Below are 25859 nucleotides of genomic sequence, written 5' to 3'. Positions count from 1 at the left end.
GTATTAATGCTGTTTACTATCCATTTCCTGTGTATGTTATGAATGTACATGTGCAAACATTGCAAACTAATAATAATATGCCATATATTTACAATACATCCATCTGTTGCCACCCTATCCCAAGCACTGCAACCCTGGAGTCTGAGTACTTTTTCCACACATTTATCAAGCACAGTGCAAAATGTAATATCAAATGTTGTGTGCTATGCAATGCACATCAGTCTGGTAACATGCATATCTACAACTATTGACCCATATGCCCAGAAACACATCTCCAAGGCTATGGAAGGAATCGGCATGGACAATATCCAGAGGGACAGTGGTGACCTTCAACACACTTGACCCAACCCATTTTGTTTTGTCAAGGGTACATCTTGCTTACTGAACCTTGTGGACTTCTTGGATACTGACCCCACAGACCTGGATGAAGGATAACAGGACATACCGTCTATGTTAACTTATCCAAGACCTTTGGCACTATCCCCCATTCATGTGTCATAATGAAGATCTCTTATGTGGGAATTAACCCATACAGTAATACAGGGATAAGCAATGGGCTTACTGATGTAACACACACTCTCAAAGTTGGGGACTGCACCTCTACTAGTAGCCAGAAACCATTAGAATGCCACAAGGATCTATTCTGGGCCCTCAACTGTTTACAAACTACTTCCCTGAAGAGCAGGCAATGGTAGATGTCCTGTGCTTTACCAAGTTTGTAGATGACTGGTAACTGGATGCACTGATATAGAGTCCCACAATGATGGTAACATATTACAGAAGGAATTGCCATACACAAATGATAAGTGCCAAATTTACAGAATGAAGCTTAAAGCATACAATGACTCATTGTCCCCTTTGGCAATGATGTACCCCTGCAAATTATGATATACATAGCACCCCCTAAACTCAAACACAATGTTGTGAGACTTGGGGACACATGTTGATAGCCATCTTCACTTTCATCACCATGTGCCCATTGTGGCGACACACACATTCTGAATTGTGCACTTTCATACCTAGTGACGTCACATCTAAGACCAGGGTGGTCATACCTCTGCTGTACTCTACCCTTATCAGACCACTAATTGAGTACAATGCTCTCTTCGGTCTGTACTTCACAGCAGTTGGAGAAGACAAAGGATTGTGCTTGAGATACTCCAGGTCATCCAAACATGACACACATGGAAAGACTGAAAGTCCTGTCAGTATACTCAGTATCATGCAGACTGCTGAGAGGTGACCTATGTCTGCCTACATAGCAGTCTCAGACCATGTCCTATTGGAAATGGTGCACATCTGCAAATTAAATGGAACAAGACTAACTTGGCCCAGGGTTCTCACCCTAGCTTGTGACATAAATAGAACATACTGGGGAGACAGATATACTCCCCAACTAATCATACTCCTCTGTAATAGGCTCTCACTGCATGTGAATCAGTGCTCTTCAATGAACTTAACTACTGGTTGGATGATTATAAAGTAATCTCTGTGGTAGCACCTGAGTCCCTCATGGACAGGGGCAGTGGGTGCTGCTCACAAAATTGCTCTGCTAACAATGACCATCCAACTATGTTCAGTTAGGGTGGTTGCGTTTTTACACTGTTAGGCTTCTAAACACTATAGGGCCATTAGGCTAGTAGCCACCTATGTAAATATGAAGCTGTGTGCCTCTGCAGGTCTCCCAACATTTTGTTTCCCACATGGCCTGCTGATGTTATCTTCTGTAAGTTCACCTGCATACTTGTAAAAGTCAGATTTGTGCTGTGGTGCTTACATAACATACTGTAGTCTGTGTACTTAGGTAGGGGTTCTGTTCTCACTTCAGGAAACTGTGTGTGTGTGTGTGTGTGTGTGTGTGTATGTGTGTGTGTGTGTGTGTGTGTGTGTGTGTGTGTGTGTGTGTGTGTGTGTGTGTGTGTGTGTGTGTGTGTGTGTGTGTGTGTCTAGTCAGAAGAGTGGAAGTGTGTATCCTACAAATACTGCTCCAATCCCATGGATTGACAGTATTTTGATACTTGCATATGCCTACAGATCCATTTCATGCAGACCTCCCAATTTCTTCTCTCCAACATGCACTGCTGATATCATCCACTATAAGTTGACCTGCAACCAGGTAAAAGTCAGACTTCTGCTGTGGTGCTTGTGTACAGTACTGAGTTCTGCAGCCTGTATACTTAGATAGGTAGGAGTTCTGTTCTCACTGCAGTCAACTGTGCATGTGAGCTGTTGCTTGACATTACAGAGAGCATTTTATACCAGCATGTGCAATACTGTTATATTTTCCTCAACACACACTGCTCATGTCATCAGCTATAAGGTGTTGTTTGAGACACTCCAAGTCAGACTTGAGCTGTGGCACTTACATAAAGTACTGTGTTTTGTAGTCTGTGTACCTAAATAGGTAAGGGTTCTAGTCTCACTGCAGTCAGTTGGGTATCTTTGTGTGTGAGCTGTTGCTTGACATTACAGTTAGCACTTTACATCACCATGTGGGACACTGTTATATTCTCCTCAACAGACACTGCTGTCATCAACTATAAAGTGTTGTCTAAGACACTCCAAGTTGGACTTGAGCTGTGGTGCTTGCATAAAATATTGTGTTCTGTAGCCTGTATACCTAGATACATAGGGGTTCTATTTTCACTACAGTCAACTGGGTGTTTTTGTGAGTTCTGTTCATACTCCAGTCAACTGTGTGTGTGTGTGTGTGTGTGTGTGTGTGTGTGTGTGTGTGTGTGTGTGTGTGTGTGTGTGTGTGTGAGCACATCCTGACTCTTCTGATCTGTGAGGTAGACCAACATGGCATCATGGACTTTCTCTAAATGGACACTGGTAATATCCCGGCTGTGTGCAACATATATGTGCGAGCTTTTGATGCTACATCTATGTCTGTTACATCTGTCAGATGTTCTAAAAAAGCATCATCCTATGGAACTTGAAAAGGCCAAGGCAGTCGACGGGAGTCCACACCGAGGTATTCACTCCACAATGGCAGATGTAGCCATCAACACCTATATCACCAAGCAGATAGAACAGTGGATCACATACGTGGCATCTAAATATGTAGAAATGTGTGAAGTGGCCTATATCTCATGTCCAGTGATTAAAAGTGTACATCAGGGCTGTCTGATAGGTCCTTTCCTATTCATGATTGAAATCACATATGTCAAGAATGACATGCAAATCCTGTGTCCCAACAGCTATCTGGAGGACTACATATTGTGGGCAATCATTGACTCCAACTGTGATATTGGTATAATATAGACTGTATCAACACACACCAAAGATTGCTGCCACAGCCATAACAACACATAAACTGAAAAAATCATGTGGTAATTAGTTTTGTTATGCAAACAAATGCACAAACCATGGCTCATGTAGATGTCACACCCTATCAGCAGACCAGCTGCTATGTGGCCTGTGGCCTGGGAAATATGGTATGTGGAATGTCCACCAGTATGTGTCCACCGTGGTGAGTACCCCCTTTTATGTAACACAAATACTGAGTATGCGCAGGACATCCACTTGCCAGGCCATAATACCTTCATAGTTCACAGCCAACACCACACCAATACCTGAGTACAATGCACCTTTCCACATGTCCCTCCATACACGTCTTCCAATGATGTGTAACTGAAGTGTACCACCTTTGCCACTGTGAGCTGTCACACATCTATTTGTGCATACTAAGGTATTAGTTTTGTTGCATAAATATTACTGTCTGATGGCACAGAACCCCTATCAAGGTGTAATACCACATACATGTGTGACATATGTTTTGTTGATGCACTCATGGCATACATAGCTGTTTAGTGACATTGATTGCATGGTTTACATTCATGATAGTGTGGATTGTGCCATATATATCTCTGCCATGTACACCAGTCAACTAGCTTGTAGTTATCACAATGTCAAGTGTGTCTCCTCACACCTCTGGCATATGTTAGCATCAGGGGAGAGTGCTTGATGACACTGATCGATTGCTGGCATGTCCCAGTAGTTGTACAAGTGTGTTGGTGCAGAACCATCTATGCTCACTCAGAAACACCTATGTTGTGTCAGAGACATGGGTATTACTGGTGATATTATTCTGATATTGTCCATGATTGTGCATGATGGTTTTAATGTTGGCCATGAGCCTGTATCTGTGTATTACTTGTTGAAAGCCTCTGCTGATAATACAGACATACTCAGGTAAATCAGTTTGTACAGCTTCACAATATGAACTCAACCCCAATTGTGTTTAACATCCATGATACATGTCCTCTCCATTGATCAAATCTGGATGCTTATATCACACAGACATCCTCCACTGTTATGTCACCTTGTGTGACAGACACATCATATACATTTGTCACTGTGCACTCCATACTGTGCCATGTGGAAATATAATTAGTGTTCCTGCTGCAACTGTCTTCCTTTTACATTTCCTCATGTATGGTACTTTACAATATTTCACCTGCCCTCCTTCCTGGTGTTCATCCCTGTACTTCATCTGTATTCTCTATTCAATAAAACACTTTCCATGACTGTTTCTTATAAATGGCAGTCCATGTACCCTTGCATATCATTTACACAACGTATGCAGACTTCCTGAAATGGGATGCCATAATACTCAGCACTATGTACACTGTCTTGTCCCGTGCCTGCAGCACATACATTAATGTATGCAAAACTCTGGTGGTCTATGTGGCATTCTGCTCAATCCCACTAGCCCAGTATGCAGGTGTGTACACATACACCTTCCTGCCCTGTTTCTGCAACATCATACATTAATATATGAAAAATTCTGGTGTACCTTGTGGCATTCCAGGCTACCCTGCTAAGCTGGTATGCTATGCTGTAACTAAGTTCGATAGCTATGCCGCTTTAAGTGGTTTCCTGGCCACCATGAAACCCTGTGTGCTTGCATTTGAAGGTGAGCTGCAGCATGAATATTCATTAAGTGCTGCTGCTCACTGTGCCAACAAGTAAACTCCATGTAGGTTTTGCATGAAGCTGTCTTCACTAAATCTATCTGCAGCTGCCACCAAGACAATGATTAGGTAACTTACCATCTCAGATCACAGATAATAGAATGAATTTAAGAAACTTTTCTTGGCCTCTTAATGTGACATTTTATAGATATATATTAAAAACATAAAAATATACATAATCCACCATTTAGACCGATTGTGTCAGCAAAAAAGTCAAACCTGGAACCTATAGCTAAATTTGTAGACTACCATTGTAAAAATATTACTACGCACTTTCCACATATTATCAAAGACTCATGGGACTGCCTAGAAAAATTAAAGGAATTTAACAATACTTACACAGGTGAAAAATATATTATGTTTACAGTGGATGTTATTAATTTATTCAGTATTATACGACACAATGAAGGTTTAGAATATTTTGAGAAGATTTTGGACAAACATAGTGGACTTCACACAGTAAGAAGAAAACTCTTAGTGGAATTTATGGATATGATTTTAAATAACAATTATGTATACATTGAAGGAGAATACTGCAAACAATGTACAGGAGTGGCAATGGGGGCGAGATGCGCCCCCATTTATGCCAATTTAGTCCTAGCACAATGGGAAATAGAAAAAGTATTCACATCTAGTTATTGGAAAAATATAACCTTCTATGTAAGATTTTTAGATGATATCCTAATTTTTTGGAAAGGTGAAGAAAAGGACATTAAAGAATGTGTACAATACTTAGATACCAGTACCTCCTTCCTAAAATTCACATTTCAGATACACAATGATTATTGTGATTATCTGGATATAAGGATGTATACTAAGAATGGCAACATTGAGTATAACATATTTCGTAAAAAAACATACTTTAATAGCTATTTGCACTATGAAAGTGCCCATCCACATTTTCAGAAGAGAAATCTTGTGAAAGGCCAAATGGTTAGACTCTCACGTATTGTTAGTGAAGAGAAAAACTTTTTGGAAGAGATAAGAGTTATTAAAGAATTGTTTTTAGAAAGGGGTTACCCACAAAAAGAATTAGACAAAGTACATAAAGAGGTGGTGAGTAAAAGGGACACTAAATACCAACCAATACTTTGTAATGGTTTAGATAATAAATCAACTGAATTGAAGTCCATAAGTAAAAGGGATGCATTTATTATACCTTATAATGAAAATTCAAAGACAATAGTCAGAATTTTAAATGACACTTGGAACTGTGTCTTTAACAATAAGATGGAATTTAAAGATATTCTAGGCCCATATCCCATGATTACTTATAGCAGGGGAACAAACTTGAAGGAAATTTTTGAAAGTAGTAGCAGTGTTCATAGATTTAACACATCAAAAATGACAAAATGTGGGTTTTGTAAAAGTTGTAAATTCATTAATGATGGACCATATTCTATGGTAAATGGATATGGGAGAACACTACAATGTCCGGGACATTGCAACTGTAACACAAAAATGGTTGTTTATTTAGCAAATTGTACCTCATGTCCCGGATTTTATGTTGGAAAAACTAAGAGAAAATTAAAAGAGCGGATTATGGAACATATTAGAGACATTAAACATAAAAAAGAAACTAACGCTCTTTATGTTCATAGTACCACATGTAGTAATTCCAAAAGATTTATATTTTTCATTATAGACAGAATTTTTAACCCCTGGGAAAAGGAAGGTGACTTAGACAATTTATTATTGACAAAGGAGTGTCTGTGGCAACTTAGATTAAATGCTAGTGTAACACCAGGACTAAATGGACACATAAGTATTACCAGTGTTTTGAAATATAAATCTATGTGTATTTAATCATGTTCATACATACAAGAATTTGTACAAAATGTATTTTAGTTTTTAATATTATGTGAAATATGTTACTCAAAATAGTTTGTAAAATTCTTTTAAGGGATTTTATGTCTACCTACGACATTAAGACAATAGAAATGTACCTATATCTACATATGAATTCATATACACATATATCTTTTACTAATCACATTTATATTTATATTATATATATTTTTTACCAATCACATTCATATTTATATTATATTTATAATTATTTATGGTCATACTATATTATTATATATTTTTAACATATATAAATTTATATTCATATTCATATTTACATACACTATTTATTATTATTACATTAATATTATAAATATAATTTAGTAAATAATTACTTGAAACACATTTGTAATGAATTTTATTAGTAAAATATTTTATAAATGAATAAGACACATTTTAAACATTTTTAGTAGCATGTATACTAACTTGGTTGTTAAATTACTATAACAACTTATCAGATATGTCCCTTTAATTCATTTGTTATATATTTTGATATTATTAAGTGTCATTCTACCTGAATATATGAATATCAATAGTTATTAGTTTATATTCTTTATATAAGCTGTTATTTATGTATACTGAACATCACAGCATTGTACCCTCTTGAAATGTATTATAGTGAATTTTATACAAAACTTTATACAACATCATTTATATCACTTTAAACAAGTGTTATACTGACTATCAAATGTTAATTTGTAGGCGTTGCTTTGCAATTAATTTATCAATGAATTAATTTAGTTAACTATAAAAGGTTGCAGTTTAGACAGTATACTTGTACTCTGAAGAAACCCGCCTGTATTTAGTGGGTAAAAGCGCTCAGTACTTGGTATATTTAAAGTATCTCTGCTGTTGGTTTTTATTTTATTTTTATGAAGTGTGTGCAATAAAGCCTCTGGATTACCCAGGATATTGCATTTTTGTTTTACTAGATATATATTTTACCTGTATATAATAGTTTATGTATTATATATAGCACTGCGCTGCATTTAATGCATATCTTACCTTGCATTTTGCACATTTTTTCTCTCTCAGTGCACTCTGACTGGATCTTACCTTATCTACACTGAATCTTATAATTATGTTCAGGAATTTGCTGTGTACTCATTCTGTACATGATATTGTTGATTAGAAAGACTGTGATGAGACCATGTCTGAAAAGGGTCAAAAAACTAGTCCACCCATATGGTGAACAAATAGTAAATACATAAAAAAAAAAAAACAAGAAGAGGATAATTTTCAAAAATGGAACCCACAAATTTAATTTTGTAAAACTACAGTTAGTTTAGTACAGATATTAAAATGGGTTTCCATTTAAAATCCAGGTAGAAATAAATTGAAATATGTATGTAAGAAATAATACAGTGTGCAAGAACTGAAGGTGGGTATAAAAGAGAGGTAGGGTCCCACCCTGTGTAGCAGCATGGCATAATAAAAAGGTACATTTGAGCATTTATTTGGCATGGTTAAACATATTTCTTCTGGGGGGGGTGGCCTCACTTTCTTTCCATCAGAGGATGCCGTGTCAGAGATTAAGCAGTTGTCTGCAGAGATGGAGATTCTACAGGTGAAGAGCTACATGGACAGGCAAAGAGGAATACCTCTCACATGGTCACTGGGCAAAAAGGGCAGCTGAGCCCTTTCAATTTTCCAAAGGAAGCATGAAGGAAAAGAAGAAACACATATTGTTGTTAAGGTAGACATGTAGCTATGACAGAGTGAATAGGGTAACAGTCTTGGGTACAAACTGCTATGGGGTGCAATCAAACATGTACCAATGGTGTGGGAGTGCAGTACCAGCATTCATTTATGAATGCCAATACTGCATTGGTGACATACCTCTCAACTTCTTTGCCTGAGAATTCTGGACAACGCCAAAAATAAAACTTCTTTGCCCAAATATTCTGGACAAAACCAAAAATAATGCCCAAAATGGCAGACAATTTGTAAATATTAATCTAATATACTTAAAAAGTTAATAGAATAACAGTTTCTGCATTGACATTCATTTTCTGAACAATATTCTGTTCTATATAAAGTATAAACGTTTAAAGTCTGACTGTAATCCTCAGTAATTTACCAAACTAAATAAATAAATAAGAATCAATTTCTGAACTACAACATAAAACCCAAATATCCTTCTCCACTACTGAAACCTGGATGTACAATAGTAATCTATCCCTAAACCCAAATAAAACCAAGATCATAATATTCACCTCTAAAAAAACAACTCCATTAGACAAAACCAATTTCTATATTTACTCTCAAAGTAAATCTACAATCAAAATTGTTAGCCACAGAAAACATCTTGGAGTCACCATTGATGAACACCTCAAATTTGATATGAACATACAACACAATATATGCAAAACTCATCAAAAACTAGGAATTATTTGTAGACATAACCATTTCCTAAGCCCCTCCACTAAACAGATCCTTGATTCCACTTACTTGCTCCCTTCACTCACATATGGCGCTCCCCTACTTACCAGCCTCCAATCCTCACTTAAGGCTAAACTTGAGCCTTGTTACAACAAAGTTGACAAATTCACAACTAATTCCAAATATGCTAACGACCACTGCCTCGCTCTTCGCTCTCTAAAATGGCTTGAACTTCCACACCACCTCTGCTATTCGCAATTAACTACAGCACACAAAATGATCTTTAAACCTTCAGATTGTTCTGCCCTCAGCTCTATATTTACTTACTACCTCCCAAATAGGGCCCTCTGATTTGAGAATCAGCAACCCTTGCAGGTACATAAGCCAGAGCTGCCAGCTGGCCAGTTCCTCTATTTCTGCTCCATAGCCAAAAATTGGAATGCTCTACCATTATCAATTGGAACTACCCAGAACCCTGCCTTTTTCAAAACCTCATTACGTGAATACCTGTCTTTTGTCTGTTACTATACCTGCATCCAGCCACCTTAAAATATTGTGTATAAGTAATGTCTTTATATCTACTATCATATAACAAACACTGTAATTCCTCACTGCTCTTAGACCTGAAAATTCAATGTAATGTTACCTTATTTACTTGTTATTCCCTATATGCTAATTTCCTGTCATCTGGGTTGGGTACTAACTATGCTTTGTATTTACTTCAGAATGAATTTCACTGATGTATGTGTATTATGGAGCTTTTCTCCATGGGCCTCCACTGAAAACAGGCTCTGAATGGCCCAGTGGACTTTCCTGGTAAACAAAGTGCAAATAAATAAACAAATACAAGGGACAGGGCAAAAATATGAGGCACAATCAGGGATGCTCTGCAAAAAAAGGGTCATTATACAGTATTTTAACTGTATCAAGCTGCTTTTTACATTTGTAGCAAGCAGCTTTCTACAGTTTCAGAGCAGAACAGATTTTTTACATGTTTTTGTCTTTCTGAAATGACCTGAGGGCATGTTTTGTAGGCATTGATGAAGCAGAAGTATAATACTGCCATTTGTTATCAAAATGGTGGTACTGCATTTACAGTCCTGGCTGAAGTTCTGACATGCTCAGTGTCTGGTGGTTTAACTGTAATGGGGCTCCAGATGAACCTGACATGGTTCTGCTGTAAGGCAGAAAAGAAGGACAGAAAGCTGAGCTGCAGAAAAAAACAAGATTGGCTCCTTAAGGAAAGCTAAGTAAATTGAACTGAATTTAAAGAAATGTAATTAAGTAATGTATGACTATAGGTAGTGATTTTGGTCACAAACAATCTAAACTATGAACAGGCTTTTTCTGTATTAATTAGCTACAGTGCAACAGGTTAAAAAGTGTATATGTTTGAATTAATGATAATTTTCAGCATTAATCGGTAAAACGTTAAATTGCTTTTTAATAAAGAATGAGTATGCATGGACATTGTTTTCTGCAGACATTTTCAATTAATGAGGAAGTCATGTAATTGTTGTTGGCATGAGGGTCTTATTAGACCCATACAGCTCAGTGGCAATTCTTTATTCATAGAAAAGCAGAAGTTGTATTGCTTTAAGGCACTCTGCTGGGGCTGGAAATAAATGAGAATAACTATGAACAGCACCTGCTGATGGTCATAAGTTTAAGAAATAAATAATTAGATAAATACATACATAGTCAACAACTGCAGTAGTGCATTGTCAGTACACTGGTGGGGCTTTACACTTATTTCATATGTTTTCATTTTGGATCAGTAAACAAACAAAGAAACAAAGAAACAAACTAACAGATACGGGTTATCAGATGATTGCAAATTACATTTTCAAGGTGTTAGTTGAGGTACAGTAAAGTAAGAAGCTTGCAGCTTGAAACTGATGTCAGAGGCAGCTTCTAAGGGCCATACTCAAGACAAATTCCACATCTGAGTAACTTTTCAGAGCTTCTCTTAAAAAGAATGTTAACTAGATGGGCAGGTATTCTAACACCTAACCAAAGCTTTTTTGGTGTAATTCGTTCTGTGGTGGGTGAACCAGATAGCTATATTTTCTTTAGAAGTTTATATGCAGAAGTTGCAGTATGTAGTTTTAGCTCACAAACATGTAACCCAATAAGATTTTAATTTGAAGTTTTTGTGATTTTTCATATAGAGAGCTGTTAATACTATCCATTTAAAGTTAATACAGAAGTAATTTCTTATGCTTTGTGAGGTATGTTGAAAACTGGTATGGGAATGGTTGGCTAATCATTAGATGACAGCATCTTCATGCTACTCCAGATGTACTTAGGATTTGAGGAAGACTGGTATAGTAATTTTATTTAAACATGCTATGTTTTAATTTCTAGCTTTTCTAAAAAGTGGTTAGGAAGCTGGAGCCTGTCATCTGTATTAGGCTAGCCATGGGATATCACAATATGCCACAGAATTTCTAACTTTTGTTGTAAACTATGGGTAAGACTTCGCCTCCACACCAACTTTTCAGACTGAATAGAGGGAGTCTAAAATTGTCACTAGTTCTGTATTAAAGTGGTGAACAGCATCAATAAGGTTTGCTAGTTTCTTGGATGAGATCTGAAATGTCTGCAGGTTCTTGTTCTGTATGATGTTAAAAAAGTGAGGTATTCTCACAGATTTCCAGAGTGTAGCTGATGAGTAGTCAGTAATATCATCAGTTGTGGTATCTGGTACTGTAATACAGCTACAGATGAAAGTCAGTATGCAGTCTAGGGTGAGTTTTTGTCCTCATGATTTAGTGTGTATTGTAATCTGTGTGATGGCTGAGTCAGTCGGATATTTATAAGAGGATGGGTAAAAGGTTAGAGTTGTTGACCTGGGAATAAGAAATACTGAGATGGCATTGGTAGAAATCCACTGTAATGATTTTAATTGGGTAGCAGTGGCACATTGGCTGAGGAGTTAAGATCTGTACTTCACAGTTCTATGTCTAAAACTCAGTCCTAACCTCTGCTCACTGCCTGCATGGAGTTTGCCTATCCTCCCTGTGTCTGTGTGCATTTTGCTGAGATACTTCAGTTTTCCTACAAAAACAAGCTGGTAGGTTAATACAAGTTGCCCGATGTACGTATAAGTTGTACTTATGCCTGCCATTGTGACTTGTCATGTCCAAAAAGGATAAGGGATGGGTGAGCTCACTTGTAAGTAAACATAAATAAAATAAATTAAACATTTTAATTGCTATTGGGGCAGCATATGTGGAAGGAATATAAAGACTTGTAATACTGATGTCTTTGGATAGCTAATAAAGTATGGGCTTTAGCTGAGTATTTCAGAAGTATGTGTAAAGAAGTATGGGCTTTAGCTGAGAATTTAAGTGGTATGTGTAATGAAGTAGGGTTTCAGCTGAATATTTAAGGAGTATGTGCAATGAGGTATGGGTTTAACTGAGTATTTAATGAGTATGTGTAATGAAGTATGGGCTTTAGCTGAGTGTTAAAAGGATATGTGTAATGAAGAATAGGCAGTAGCTGAGTATTTAAGGAATGTTTGTAATGAAGTATGGGCTTTAGCTGAGTATTAAAGGGATATGTGTAATGAAGAATGGGCAGTAGTTGAATATATAAGAAGGATGTAGTGTGAAATATGAACATGGAATATTTAAGGAGGGTGTGTTGTAAGGTATGAGCATCAGCTGAGTATTTAAGGAGGATGTACCATGATAAGGCTGACAGTAGCATGAGCATTAACTGCACATTTAAGAGGATGTGCAATGAGATTTGAGATAATGCATTTCAGAAAAAAATGTCTAGCAAACCATGGTGTTGAGCATTTAAGTAGAATGTGTACAAAGCTAAGAATACAGCATCCATGGGAACAGATGACATCTTGGGCTGTGTACTGCATGAACTACAAAATGAACTGGTGCCTCACCTAAGTGTTATGTTTAATCATACCCTCACCTCAGGCTTCATGCCCACTGAGTGGCGCACAGCTACAGTTATCCCACTCCACAAGGGGGGATCCACCTTGGATCCTGGGAACTACCACCCCATCAGTCTGATGAGCCTGATCTGCAAGGCCATGGAATGTATTATCATGGAACTTATAAACAAAGACATTGGCAACCTTAGAACACTGGACCCTACCCAGTTTGGGTTCGTGAAGCGCCAATCTTGTCTCCTGAACCTTATTGACTTCTTCAAATCAGTCCCCAGAGCCGTGGACGAGGGTAAGGCAGTCCACACAGCTTATCTGGACCTTGCCAAGGCCTTTGACACCATCCCCCACTCTGGAATCATAGATAAACTTACTAAGCTGGGCATTAATCCCTACATCACTCGATGGGTTGCCAACTGGCTTACTGACAGAACCCACACTGTAAAAGTAGCTGACTTCAAATTCAGCTCCAGACAAGTGACAAGTGGAGTACCTCAGGGCTCACTCCTGGGACCTCTCTTGTTTGGCATCTACTTCTCTGAAGTACAGGCCAACACTAAGGGACTCTGGCTAACAAAGTTCGCAGATGACTGCAAACTGGGAGCCATTATTGAATCCCCAAATGATGTGGATACTCTACAAAAGGGCCTTACAGAAACAGATGCTTGGTGCCAGAGCCATGGGCTCAAGCTCAATGCCAAGAAATGTATAGATATCCCCTTTGGGAAAAAACATGTACCCATGAATTACCACATAGGTGGCAGTGCACTAAGCACCGAAAGTGTGGTAAGAGACTTAGGGACACAGGTGGACAGTGGTCTCACCTTCAATAACCACATCGCCACAATAGTCAGGAAATCCTTCTATGTGGCACACCTCATCACTAAGGGCTTTTCATCCAGAAAAAAGGAGGTCATTGTCCCACTGTACTCATCCCTCATTAGACCCATTATAGAATACAACGCCCCATTTGGTATGTACCTCTCAAGACATCTGCAACAACTGGAAAGGCCTCAGAAATACCTCACTAAAAGAATCACAGTCCTAAAGCAGATGCCCTATGCTGACTGCCTTAAAAAACTCCAGCTATACTCTGTCGCATATCGTCTACTCTGAGGTGATCTCTGCTTAACATACAAGGCCATGTCAAACCCAGAGCTATTGGACATGCTACACTTAAAGAAATCCAAATCCCTCAGAGCCACATACTCCAAGGATCTAAATCTTGTCATCACAATAAACAAAACATGCTGGAGGGATAGGTTCCTGACCCAGAGACTCCCCAGACTCTGGAATAGACTGCCCATACATGTCAAGCAGAGCGCCTCTTTGGCACTCTTCAAAAGGAACCTTGATGATTGGATGGGAGAAAGGAAATTCACCCCGGGGATCACGTCAGTCGCTGTGCTAGACAGGGGTCCAGGGAATTAAATAGTGTGGGAAGAAATAGCCAGGGAATTGTTATGGCTTGGCTTGTATAGGCCCTAGGGCCAATAGCTTAGTACCAACCTATGAACCTATGAACTGTGGGCATTAGTTGCATATTTAAGGAAGATGTGCAATTATCTTTGCACAGAACCACAACCTCGTTTTGCCTCTTTAGTTCATGGTAAACAGTATAACTTGATACGGTAGTTTGTTCCACGATGGTATATAGTTTTAATCGCGTTTATATCACAATATAAAAGATGAAAATAGCGAACGCTATTTCATCAAACCTAAAACATCTAAACCACAAAATATCGAACATTCAGAACAGCGAATTTTTTCCCATGGAAAAAATTTCCTATTCCGAAACACATACACACAACACAAGCACACCAAAAAAAAACAGCAATCCACACACATACACTTAAAATCCTACATCTAACCCTACACTAAACTGTACATATACTACTGTCTATCCATTTACCTTAACCCAAACCCTAACCCTAAGGTCCATCACTATCACACACTCACCTAGCCCGCACCCTAACCCTAACTCACTTAACCCGCCCCTAACCCTAAAGTCTGTCACTATCACACACTCACCTGACCCGTGCCCTAACCCTAACTCATTTAACCCGCCTCTAACCCTAGCATCCACATAGTCACACACTTACCTGAACCTGACCTGTAAGTTTCGACCACAGAACTGAAAATAGCGAGGCCAAAGAAACATTCAACCAAATTCTTTCCCTAGGAAAAAATTCGGTGTTCTGCAGCTTCACTGTTTTTAGCGTTCGCTGAATAGGGGTCAATATTAGAATATTCAAAGTTTTAAAACTTCGATGTTCTGATACAGACCCTTTTAATCAGGTGTCTTCAAGGTTACCAACAAGACACAAGTCATAATGAATAGAGATATAGGGTTATCTGATTAGACTGTTTAGATGAACTAGCTTTAGATATATTGCTTCATTCTGCAGAGTCAAGGACAATGTATATAAACCTTATTTATTTATAAGTTTATTATAAACATTGTAGCATGTAGAGAACTCTCTGTGATGAAAACATAAAAGTATTATAAAACCAAAAAGTGTGGGCTACAGAAGCACTAGTCACATGTAACAAAGTGTGTCAGAAGACAATAATCATCGGTACCCTGTAATTGTTACTTATGCCTGATGATGTCAGACATTACAATGACATGAAGAAAAACAGGACTGCAATTTTCTGTGCTTTATATATGAAAACTAAGGAGTGCAATAAGTGAATATATTTACCTTGAAAAAGAGTCCCAGAAGTCATCTGAGAGACAGAAATATAGCCATTTGAGAGCAGAGAATAGTAAGAAAGATGCTTAGGAGTGGCATACATTACCGCACTTTCAGAGCACAATTCTACCCCCACATTTATACTGTGATTCTGTGAGTAGGTGATACATACTCAAGTATGATTTGAGTTTATACACTAGTATCTGACAACTGCATTCATACTAAGAATTAGGTTTGCACATGTTAAGTAACTGTGGTGAAAGGTGCAAGCTTAAGCAGAATGTGAGTTAATGCTAGTACAAATCTATCACATTTCATCTCTGTGGTAATGCTGGTAGTGGTATCAACTGAAAATAGAGATTCTCTTATTTCTAGCTGTCCCAGTTTTATCACACAAGCAAATATCCTTAGGGAAAAAAAGATTAAATATCAGTTATAACTAAGGAAAATATCATTTTGTAGAGCAAACCTGAGTAACATCAGCAGTGACAGAACACAGATGGACAGCTATAGAAATTCTAATAGAGTGGCTTAATTTTAAGCAAAGAAGAGAAGGTTGCTTTGCCAAAAGGTTTTAAACAACTACGAGCAGCCTGTGAATTGTCGGGCATATTAATAATACTGTCACCGAGACCAATTAGACATTACTTTACCTACTTACCAAGTTGTTGGAGGGCTGACAAATCTTATGATTCAATCACTGAACCGTGGACTGAAAAAAAAAACATTAGTTCTGAGATCAAAATCCATTAAACACTTCCGCATTTAGTTCATATTCCATCTTGTGAATATGAAGACTGCCCTAAATCACATGACAAAGCTTCTAAGGAACACAGTTATGTATAAACAAGACACTGAAGCCATTTGTTTTTATTATTGTGCTGCAAGCAGACAACAGTTTTAATATGAAAAAGCTGAAGACTATACTAACCAAACTGCAATTTTATTACTCTTTTATCCTACTTAATAGACTAATGCATATTAAAATAATCTGACACTTAGAGCAACAAATTTGTTATCTAGGCCAAAGAGACTGCTGTATGTCATGTGATATTACGAATATACCCAGATCACAGTTCTACTTTTTTCTTTGATAATGTTTTCTGAAGCCATGCTATATTCTGCCTTTCAGCTGTGCTATAATTATTTCTTATTAGCTAAGAAGAGTTGTCTCTCTCAGGCTATAAGTGTCAAATACTTTCAATTTATATTTGTTAGAATTCTCTTTACAGTTTTACAGTAATGTCTTAAGAGACTCTGCAAAATCTATCTATCTATCTATCTATCTATCTATCTATCTATCTATCTATCTATCTATCTATCTATCCGTCTGTCTGTCTGTCTATCTATCTATATTTATACATATAGTTCCCTGTCAGAAGGACAACCATCAAAAGACTGAATTGGGAACATTGAAAACCTGGAAAATTGAGCAAGAAACACCTTGTTTGTGCAGGGTCACGGTACAGTGGGTATTGAGAGTGGGCTTCTTTCACCACTGAAGTGTGATCTTGGAGTTTGTATATATAATTAGCAGGGGGTGTGGTGCCTGCAGGTGTGTTTTTTTTTTTTTTGCTTTTTTGATCTTATGGGTTTTTGATATTTCCTGTTCCGTCTTTTAACATTCATTCTTGTGAGCGTTCATCCTGCTGATACACACACACACACACACACACACACACACACACACACACACACACACACACACACACACACACACACACACACACACACACACACACACACACACACACACACACACACACACACACACACACACACACACACACACACACACACACACTCACACACACACACACACACACACACATATATATATATATATATATATATATATATATATATATATATATATATATATATATACACACACACACACACACACACACACACACACACACACACACTGATCTATTAGGGTGCCTATTGCTTTTTGACATTTTTTTTCCCAAGGCACCCAGGTCTCTGCCCCTTTAAATGATCTACCCATAGCATCTGTCTTCAGTAGTATCACATATGACCTTGAATCTATATTTATTGAATAATTTCACTTTGATATTTCAAACCAGTAAACCTCTATTGCAAATAGATGTAAATATCAAATCAGGATACATTTATCTGTCAGTGACAATGCCATATTACTTGCCTTCCCATAAATTTGTTGAGTTTTTTCTCAAATGCCATAACCAGATGTATTTGTCTGAAGGCCAGTGCAGACATTATATATATTTATATTTCTCTGCTTATTGGGTAAAACTTTGTTGAGCTGACAATTCATTTTTTCAGAAGAAACCTTATATAGTTTGCTTTGTTTAAGGTAAGTAGGCTGAGTCAGCTGTATGAAAGTTACATAATGTTTTACATAAAGCAGTGTTAGAAAGTTTTACTTCAGATACAAAGGCAGAGAAACATAAAAAGAATATGAATGTAAATGAAGTAGTATGTAGGCATTATACATACAGTTTGTATAGCTGGAAAAATTGTCTAACATAATCCAGTGGACCCCGTGACAACAAAGTGCTATGACCTATTTATAAGTAATGAGTCACACATGTACATGTTTAATTTATTGTGTTGTAGATAGCAAGGTGGGATTTAAATTGCTAATAAGTAGGACTCTTTCTGATGATGACTGGAAGTACATGGCATTTCATGCTTCAGCACCCCAAAAGGAAAAGCCTTTGTGAAGTATTCTAGCAAGACAGAGCATTGCAGTGGTTATCAACCGGAGAGGATTTGATTACAAAGTGTCTAGGTTCTGAGTGAATGACTGAGAGTTGAGGGTCAGACCATGCTTCAGTAAAAGAGTTCTGAATTTCAACAAATGCAAAATGATCTTTCCCCTGTGGTGGATTAGTAAAAAGATTAGGCTTCTAGAGAGTTGTAGAGGGGTGCTATAGTCTAAAGATTTAAATCATTATTCTGTCTATTTTATGTCATATCACTTGTAGCCAGTTACTGCTGAAAAAAAAAGCACCTGTGATTAAAAACAGTCCTTTTTCTAAGATGAAGGTATAATATCTTTGCCTATGACAGACCTAACTTCAGGGCCTAAGTAATGAAAAATCCTGCTGCAGTTTCTAGTGGAGACTGTATGTTTTTTCAGACTGCTTGTCAGGGTTAATGCCAGAAATTAACTGAAGTCAAGCAGGAACTAGAAAGAAAGTTACAGATTATGGCAAACTGGTCAGTTACTTATCTCTAGACTTATCTAAAGCCTTTGATACAGTTTGTCACAGCAGACTTCTACATTAAATGTCCTCACTAGGTTTATCTCAGCCCACCCATCTATGGTTTAAAAGCTACTTGTCCAGTAGGTATCAGTCAATAAAATGGCCTCCGCCCTCTCTTCATACCTCCCAGCCACCACTGATGTACCGCAAGGCTCTAAATCAGTCATCTTCTCTTTGACATTCTCTCCAACACCCTCTACATATCCACACAACAGCCCTCCTTAATTCAATATGCAGATGATGCCATACTCGTAAGCACATTAGACAACCTGGCACATTTCCAAAAAAATTATCCAGGAAGCTTTAACAATCATTGAAACATAGTTTTGTAACTCAGAACTCATGTCCCCCCCCCAATTTTTTTTACCTAAATCTTTGTCTCATGAAAAAAAAAATTAAATCCCTCTGTCTTAATACAATCATTGAAGTCACTTCTCATAGCAAATTATTAGGATGATAGTGGATGATAATTTAAATTTGACCTGTACATACAAAATTATGTACAAAACCCTCACTAAAAACTAGGGATGCTTTACAGCGCAAAAAACGTTCTCATCTACTCATCTAAAACTACACTTGTCACTACTGACCTCCTCCCCTCACTACTTTATAGAGCTCTCATCTTTAATAACCACAATGAATCACAGAAAGCAAAACTTGAACATCACTATAATAAAGTGGCTAAATTTACAGCAAATACCCCTTTCAGAATCCACCACTGTATAGCACTAAAATGCCTAAATTGGGTGGAACTACCCCATCAAGTAACATATGCAGTGCGTCTTACCACCTATAAAATTATCTAGTATTCATCTTCTTGTCCAGCACCAAATGCCATTCTACACAATTACATTCAATTGATCATTGCAATCCAGTGACCAAAAACTCCTCTCTGTTCACAAAAATGTTAAATCTGCTGGACATGGTCTACACTCATACCGTGTTGCTAAGGCCTGGAACTCCTTACCTGTATCCATCAGGTTAATACCCTCCCTCTAGTCCTTTAAAACTATTCTGAAAGACCTCCTAGACAAAATATGTCTCTGTTCTTGCTCAAACCCAGGGTAAACTATATCCCTAAATAATAACAAATACCTGCTTATACCTTACACCTCCTTACCCCCCTTCTTCATGTGCTTTCTTACTTCAAAAAAATTCTCTCTCCTGACTGTCTATCTAAATGTGCCATAACTCTATTTATTGTCTCACTTCAGATTGCAGTTCCTGCTTGCATTATATTAACTTACCTTTAATTCATCTAAACTGGTTACAATTTCTCTAAATATTAAACAATTGTAATACAAGTTGTATCTATTTTTAACCAATGTTTTTACATTATGTCTAATTTGATATAATTATTTAAAACTGCAGATGCTTTTGTATTATTTTTGAAGACTGTAACATTATCGTTCTTAAAATGTTTTTGTAATACTTTGGAGCTTTTCTCTTGTGCTTTCACTGAAAATGGGCACCTACCTAGTTGGACTTTTCCAGTAATCAAATATCAACATATAAGTAAACCCTAAGTATTAGAAGCTGCTAACAGACTGAAGGAGTACTTCTTGTGGTGAAAATACATATGAAATTCTAGTGATAGGGGACAGGCACTAAGCTGTGCCGAATAACATCACCTCAGTTTCCTTAAAATTTAGCAACAGCCTGGGGGCATTGCACAATTTGTGGAATCCAGCAAGGTGCTGGGACAATGTGAACATGATGCTTACAGACTGGTTACTTTGTTCAGATGACCACACCATTTGTGCAAAAAGCTTGCTTTGATGCTGGACTGGGTGATATCGAAAATATTACTGATGGTAAATAACAGTAGTCCTAGGATAGAATCTCATGGTACATCAATAACTACCTGCTCTGGGTGTCAAAAAGAGTCACCAGGTTTCACACAGGAAGTTGGATACTTCTTCATCCACTCTAGGGACGTAGGACTAAAGCTGTAGTAAAGTCAGGTAGCTGTTAAAATGAGAAAACAAAGAAGAAAATGCCATGGATAAGGACACATTCAGTAAACAGAAACAGAAACTAGCAAACCAGAAGAGGCTTCAAACCTGAGGAAGCATTTTGCAAAAGCCTGTTGTGTCAGTTTCTACCTTTGGATTTTTTAAATAAAAATAATAAAAAAAAAATTGGAAGCATCTCCACTCCATGGCAACTTGAGTTCATCTTTTGGTTAGCAATGCAAGTTAGCCTCTATGGCATCTTAAGTCAAGAAAGTTATTTTGAAAGTTATTTAGGAGCTTACAGCTAGTAAAATGTCAAATACTGCCATTCACTAAATATACTGATAATCATTTCTTGTGCTACCCAGAGAAAATGGGTTTAGCTCACTGCAGTTCAAAGTAAGTAGAGATAGGTCATGGAAGCAAATAAGTAAAATAATATTAAATTGTGCTGCATTGTGGGAAGAAACAGCATGAGCTGAAAAACAACATCAAAACCTGCCCCATCTGGGGACCATAAATAATAAAACAGGACTGAGCATTTAGTAATGTAGAAACATCAAACAATTGCAGAAAAAAAATGAATGTAAGATAAATATTTTTTTTTCTGCCTGCAGTTGCCCTTTTGTAAAGTAGGTCTGTAGTAATGAGTAACATTTGTAGCATAAAAGTATAAGGCATTGAACTTGGAAGACTGTAGTGTCCCATTCAGGTAGGGCCAACTGAAGTTTTTGCTGCATAGGTAAAATAATTCAGAAGCTGAAGACACAATAAAACTTGATCGCATTTTACAGTGTAATAAAAGCATGTGCTCACCACTGGAAGTGGAGAGGTTATAAAATCTATCTGTTGCTTAATGAAAGGGGCATATTTGAAGTTTTTATTGAAATTCTTCCTTCAAAAAGGGCAGTGACCTTACTCAAACAAGTTAAAAAGACTGCAGAGAAGGAGCATAACAAACAGTTAAAAGTAAGTGGGCCCCATTTCAATGGTGCAGGCTTGACCATCTTTAATGTTTGCTTGTAGACAGAAGACTGAATCCAGGCTTGATTGTGGCCTGTGGAAAAGGAATCTACCGTGAGATATCTCCGTAACTTTGATTTATGAGAAGAACAAGGAACAGAAATAAATACATAATAGTGCATGTTCTAAAAAAAGGGGAAAATGAGACATTCCTTCCAGGAAAATGCTGAGGTCTGGTGGCAGGCAAGCTATCTGAAGAAGTAATAAGTTGAAAATATCTATTCAATATAGGGTGGATAAAGACAAAAGAAGTAATGAGTTGAAAATATCTATTCAGTATAGGGTGGATAAAGAGCAAAAAAAGAGGGTGTAAGAGACCCAGGCATGAAACAAGACAAATAAAACTAGAAGTATTCAAAAGACTGTTGAACTTTCACTGGCAAATCTGTTTTCCATATGTCTGTTCTTTGACTGATTCTTAAGGAATCCTTCAGAAGCCACAGAATTATCACTCTGAGACATGAAAAAGCATACAAACGAGTGAAGAAGCAGCATGCCAGAACTTCATGCATGAACCCCTGCCCTTCCCCTCAGAGCTCAAAGTAGCAGAGCCAAGACATTTTTTTTCTGCTATATGAAATGCTGTCCAGATTATTTGTAAAGTTGACCTAAAAGAATCCCTTTAGGTCGCTTTAGCAGAATCAAACAAAACATGTACTTCAGAAACAGAAATTTGCTTCAGAAACATTATTACTCACTACCACTATCCCCTGGAGCAGCTGCAGAATATTTGGGTTGTGTCCATCCGATAACAAATAAAAGCTAACCTCTTACACACTACTTGATTCAACCTCTTTTGAGGATGTGGTCATTGTGGTAAAACTTAAAAGCACAAACTTCTCATTTCTTCTGGTATTATGGTTTTGTTAATATTTGTTTTGGGGTTAACACTTGCAAGGGTTTCTTTTTTTAAATATGCATGCTTCAATTCCTTATTCTTCTTATCTATTCTTATCACCCCTACGATTGCCTACCTAATTTTGTTTTGGTTTCATTACAAAGCTTGACAAAGCTTTTCGAAGCATGGACGCTGACACTAAATATCTAACTGCAATGTACACTAAATCATGAGATTTTAACTGAATTTTGAAAAATGCATTAGGGAAGCATTGCAGGGCTTCATGGCCTAAAACTGTAGCTGCGGAACTCTAGCAGTTAGAAATGTAATTTATTTTATCAAATCCCAAATGGCAGCTTATTTGTATTAGTCTAAGCCAAGGAACATTTTTTTTAGGCAACTGGCATGTACTCCTTACTAGTATAATATTCAGATTATAGCAATATAAGACCATGTCTCAGTTGTACTAAGTTTGCCTTGAGCCTCATTCCAAAATTGTTATATTGTGCATTAAATATTTATATTGGTTGAAATGGTTGCATTTTAAATTAACATTTCTGTAGAAAGAATTGGCCCGTGGTAGACACAAATACATAAGAAAAATTAAATTTGTAAAAAAAATCTATTTTAGATCTGAGGGTCAGAAATTCTTTTTTTTAATTCCTCCATAAAACCTGACCTAATGATTATCCTACTTGAGCCTCGATAGATCATTCCTTCCTTAAGAGGTGAGAGCCATGTATCATAGAACTGGGCGAGAGACCGTTCCTGTTCAGGGGCCTGATTGGTCTGTTTGCTGCCTTGCAGTTGAGAGTTGTAAGTTAGGGTGTGCAACAATGCACCAGTCCTGTGGAGGTCCATGCCCCATCTCATCCCTCCTAACTCATCCCATTAAAGATCATCTGCTTGTTGTTGTTGTTGCCTGGGTGGTGGATTCTGTAAGAGCTTCTAATTACATCATCTCCTCACTCATCAATGTACATTTACTGCTCAGTGGTGTGACTCTACCCTTTCCTCTACTATTAGCAATTACTTTTCCACTAGTTGGTGCTACTAATGTGGTGGGATAGATTGCCTTCCATGCCCCCCCCAAGATAGGTAAGCTGACATTAGCCACTCAGGTCCATTCTTCCCTGTCAAGCCATTCCAGTATCCATGCCATAAATCAAACAAGAGTTATCTGGATAGTAGTCTGGCCTTCATCCCTCTTTGCCACAAGGTGAAGGTCCAGAAAAAAACTTTAGGCAGCAGATGAAACAGAATGCAATTTCTTAAGATCAAGACATAATGGTAAAATAAATAGTGAAACAACTATAAGAAATAAAAGAAGGGGGAATGCAGTGATGCAGCTGTTAGCATTTCTGCTTCACAGCTCTTGGTTCTCTGGTTCAGTTCTCACTTGGGATACCTTCAGTGCAGAGTATGCATGTCCTGTCTCAGTACAGGGATAAATTATAAGTTTTTAGTGACTGACCCTGTTAAGTGCAATCATGAAAGATTGCAAATGTCAAAAAATAAGCACTTTTGACAATAATAAAAAAAATGGAATAAAGTATTTTTGCAAGGGAGCAAGCCCCCACTACATATCATGACATGGGGATTGTACCCTGAACCCTTAATGTTTACATAACCCTTTGTTCCCTTGTGATCCTGAATAGGATGAAGTGGATATCAGTGGATGAATGACTGGATGGATGGTTGAATAAGTAAGTAAATACTAGACATTCAGAACATTGCACCTGGTATAAGGATGTGAAAAAAGCCTGGATGTTGTATAATATACACCAGACACAAAAGCACGTAGAACTGGGTACAGCTGTGTAACACAACAGAGTATCATTTTCATATCTAATACACCATTTACAGTGGTAAGGAAATGTGTTACAAATACTGAAAAAATAATAATATTTACTAATCAGGTAGCTCCACTGGACACACATAGTTCCTTTTCAGGGACAACCTCTTGTTAAGTGACATACTCGTGATCACACAAGACAAATGAGAGCTGAGGGAATTGAACCCTCCACCATTGGAACTACAGCACGTAACCTTAACCTCTGCACTCACTGCTCGCTAGCTTGCATTCCTTCACATTGGCTAGTAATTCAGTTGAAGAAGCTAATCAGATCTGAATGCAGTAGTATCCCTTAATACAAATGAAACATGACGAGTACCTCATTTGAGTAGTAAATGTTACACCTCTGAGTCATTTTTGCAGAACAGAGAGCAGCTGTGACTGTGAGGGTAATGAAATAAGTCACTAGAGGGCTCACAGAAGCTATCTGTTATAAGCTACGAACCAGGTTTTGTCTGCAGTACTACAATAGATGCCCTATGCTAACAGTAAATTAGGGCCTTGAGTTTTCTCATTAATAAGTTTTATTTTTTTGTTTTCTCTGAGTTCCTTGCATCTGCCTCCCCTTTAAGACAATCCTGAAGCTGCTTGTATTAGTGTTTTCTACCTCTGGCTAAACATCCAACTCCAGAACTTGTTAAATGTTGGAAGTTTCTCCACTTCTCCAACATTCACCTCCAGAATCTCAATTATTTTAGACAAGGGTTAAAAAAAACCCTGCAAAGAATTTTATAGGATATAGTCTTCTCCAAGAATACAGTTATTTAAAGTAGCCAGCAGTAGGAAAACATGATTTTGGTCTGGGCATAGATTAATAGAAGCAGATGGTGTAAGTATGGGGACAGAATTTCCTTCATGAGGCCTGAGTTTCAGGAGGACTTCACAAGAACATTTCCCAGTAAAAGAAGACATGGAATATAAAACAATGGAAAAAAAGAGTGTTTAAAATATTTGCAATACAGAAGATACTTCAAAGCATATTTTTGTTGATTTTGAAAGAATATTTTTTCTGGTGGCAAAAGTAAGCAGGATATTTCAGTGAAATTGAATTTGTTTTTTAGGAAAGATGTGATTTGCTGTATGAGATATTAAACTGTAGCACTGGATTCCATG

At 37.4% G+C, this 25859-nt stretch overlaps 1 long non-coding RNA gene across 1 annotated transcript in view; it reads right to left on the bottom strand.

The window, feature by feature from the left end:
• The window catches only part of LOC122816564, a 294347-nt gene extending 277737 nt beyond the window's left edge, over positions 1–16610 (bottom strand). The window contains exon 1 of the long non-coding RNA XR_006367088.1: positions 16483–16610. This is a non-coding gene — a long non-coding RNA (uncharacterized LOC122816564). The remainder of the gene's footprint in view (positions 1–16482) is intronic.
• Positions 16611–25859: the final 9249 nt, after the last annotated feature.

The sequence above is a fragment of the Protopterus annectens genome, chromosome 12.part0 (genome assembly GCF_019279795.1).
Source record: "Protopterus annectens isolate FY-2018-M chromosome 12.part0, PAN1.0, whole genome shotgun sequence".
Taxonomy (NCBI): domain Eukaryota; kingdom Metazoa; phylum Chordata; order Ceratodontiformes; family Protopteridae; genus Protopterus; species Protopterus annectens.
Note: the sequence above shows the minus strand (reverse complement) of the source record. Positions and strands in the feature narration are given on the sequence as shown.